A 3,339-nucleotide genomic window follows, 5' to 3' on the forward strand; every position below is an offset into this window, starting at 1 on the left:
CTTTATAACTCACAGTTGAGTATGTATGGTCATTTTGAAAACAAATTTGCTGATAAAATAGTTTAAAAGCATTTAAAAGCATTTGTTATTCTTAATTTTGACATTTCTTTTCATTTATTCACCAGACATGTCGGTTATTGGTATTATCTGTAATAATCGATATCAGCATCAGCTCTGAAAAAAAAAACAACAACTCTTTTCTTACTGCGAGTTTGTATCTCACAATTCTGACTTTATAACTCACAGTTGAGTATAGATCACTAGGGGTCGACCAATTATCTGTGAAGATATTACGCATTTTTATGGTTATCGGTATCTGTCATTTTCAAAGCCAATTTGCCGATAAAATAATTTAAAAGCATTTAGAGAAAGTTTTTGTCAGAGCCCTTGTTATTCTTAATTTTGACATTCATTTTAATTTTTTACACCAGACCTATATATATACATCAGTTCAAAATATTGGTTATCGGTTTCCATGATATGTAATAATCGGTAATAGCATTGGCCCTGAAAAAAAAAAAGCTATTTTCTTACTGCAAGTTTATATCTCACAATTCTGACTTTATAACTCACAATTGAGTATATCACTAGGGGTTGATTGATTATCACCACTGATATTAAGCATTTTTATGGTTATCGGTACCGGTCATTTTTTTAAAAACTGTTTGCCAATAAAATAATTTAAAAACATTTAAAGAAAGTTTTTGTCAGAGCCCTTGTTATTCTTAATTTTGACATTATTTTCATTTTTACACCAGTTTTATATATCGGTTTAAAATATCAAATAAAAAAAAAAAAAAGATCCAGTTCACAGCTCACCTTAGCTCATTCTAATTAAGGCTAAAATGCCATATAGACGTGGCAAATTAATTTTCTAAAAACTATTATATAAACTGGATTTTAAAATTTTCTCAAGCAAATGTAAATGCCACCTGCCTGTGCAAAAATGACCACCACAAATAACTGCAGTCAAATAATGAAATTGTTCATTTTGTAAAACGGCTACAATACTAAGCAAATCAACCATATCTTTTTATGGGAGCGGGGACATTCCTCATTCATTATTACTGTAAAAAGAGTGTAAGTTACCTGGACATGTGATTAAGCACTGCTCAGCCCCTGCCGTCAGTATGGAGAGCTTTAATCCTGTGCTGATGAGTATTGATGAGAGGATAGTCTAAGCTTGGGTGATGAAGTATGTGTTGTTAAGTGTGTGTGTGTGTGTGCTGGTTACTGTGTCTGTGCATGTTTAGACTTAGTCTTCCCATTCCTGATCCACTCATTACAGGCAGGTATTGATTACTGAGTAGGATGTCCTTGGCAAGGTGATGACTGCATGTGCATGTGTACACAATCACATGCATGCTTATGTCATAGAACGAAAACCTAATAATCACCATATTTATTTTGTACTACATGTTTATCCTCAAGTCAATAAATGCATGCATGCATGCATGTAGTGTGTAGACTTAAAGCTTGTGTGTGTGTTTGTGTGTGAGCCTCTTTTGGATTGCTGGTAATTGCAATGGAGATGTGCTAGCCGTATTACTGTTGGCAGGATGATTGGCTGGCTCTTTCTCTGTAGTGAGTCGATAATGAGATGGCCCAGGTGATGCTGCTGCTGTCAATAATTCATGAGTCAACATTGCTACACAGTAGCATTCCCCCATTTGGCAAAACATAGTGGGAAAGAAATACACATTTCTTTTCTCCATCTTTTAGCAGGGCTTGCGGGAGAATGGAACGACGGTTGCTGGATGTCTGCTTTCATTTTAGCTGTAGGACTATGGACGCAATGGCGAATCACGGTAATCTAGGGTGGCTGTGTCTCCGCCTGAGTCCTTTTCAATGGCTGTGAATCAAACCCAGTGCTGAATTTTCACACCCTCAATGGTGAGAATGGAATCCCTGCAGGCTATTACAATATGCCAACAAGAGGTGTGAAGCTCTACTGCTGTCCATTTCAAATCTCTGAAAGATTGTATGGACTATCCCACGGATGGTATAGCTATCCCACGGATGGACAGGCATATTGTTGTAGAGTAGAAATTATACATTTGATCTTCACAAATTAAGCTGCAGCGTTAAAGTATGAAACTGGTCTACAATGTGATCTTAACTCTTTTCTTTCTTCTAAATAATAATCAGTGCTTCTTGTTAAAGCTACCATGCCCTTGAAACCACCCATTACACCAACCTGATCTCATGACGAAAACATACCTGTGGGAACTTTTTCACAAGACACAAAATATGTAAGTGCCACTAAAGTGGCACTAAAAGAGTGTTTGGTTTTTCTCCCCCGAACAGATAAACGTAATGAAATGTCCATTAAATGGTGCTATAACTCTAATGCTCTGTGACTTTTAAAATAACGTTCCATCTGCACTACACCTAAACCTACCCGATAGCATTAACAAAAGCAAATGTGACGTAAAAACACAATTGCAAGCCGTTTTAGTCTTGGTTTTCACGGGATTCTTACCCTAGGATTCTGCATCCCAAGTCCAATTCTGTGCTGACTGAGCTACCAAGCAAGCTTGTTATGTCCAGAAAGCAAAACATATGGAGCTGTAATCATAACTGTGTACGAAAACGATTACAAGTGCTCTCTGTTTTACTGTTTCTAGCGTTCATTTTTGTTGGAAACTCTGTTGGAAAGTTCCCACAGGTACGTTTTTGTCTTGAGATCAGGTAGCATAACACCTTAGAGTAGCAACATAAAAATCCCTCAGATTAAAAATTATTTTGAATACCGTAGGAACCAGAGTTGTTGAGAAACAGAGTGGTGACATGCTTTAATCTCGACACCACTGGGTCACGTTTTTCAAGACGCTCTCAATAGTTACAAACAGTTCTGCGCTATTAATGTTTGAATGGGTGTGACAGCAGTTTTACTATATTTGCAGTCACATTTAGTTAATATTTTGAGGAGATTTTTGGTATCTAATGATCAACATTAACTGTAGAGTGCTTTCACGATGGGTCATCAATCAACCATATTGGTGGCACTAAACATAAATGCCACTGCACCAAACAGAACTTCCAAATTTTACTGATTATTACTACTGAAAATGCTATTCTAATCGGTCGGATCTGGAAAAAAAATTGAGTACTGCAGAATGCCAAATGTTAAAACAAATCAATGAGAAGAGTGCAAAAAACTGTCAGGAACAAAATGTTGTTTGTTGGCCAAACTAAACTAGGATTTTCAGGGCAAGAATCTTTCAAAATTCATGTTTGTTCTTATCGTTTCCAGTCACAAAAGGTAAAATGTTAGGCTAATGTCTTAATTTATACTGTTTGTACGTATCTTTACCACCTATTAACTTTAGTTTGTCA

Source organism: Garra rufa, chromosome 11 (assembly GCF_049309525.1).
Source record: "Garra rufa chromosome 11, GarRuf1.0, whole genome shotgun sequence".
In the NCBI taxonomy this organism is placed as follows: domain Eukaryota; kingdom Metazoa; phylum Chordata; class Actinopteri; order Cypriniformes; family Cyprinidae; genus Garra; species Garra rufa.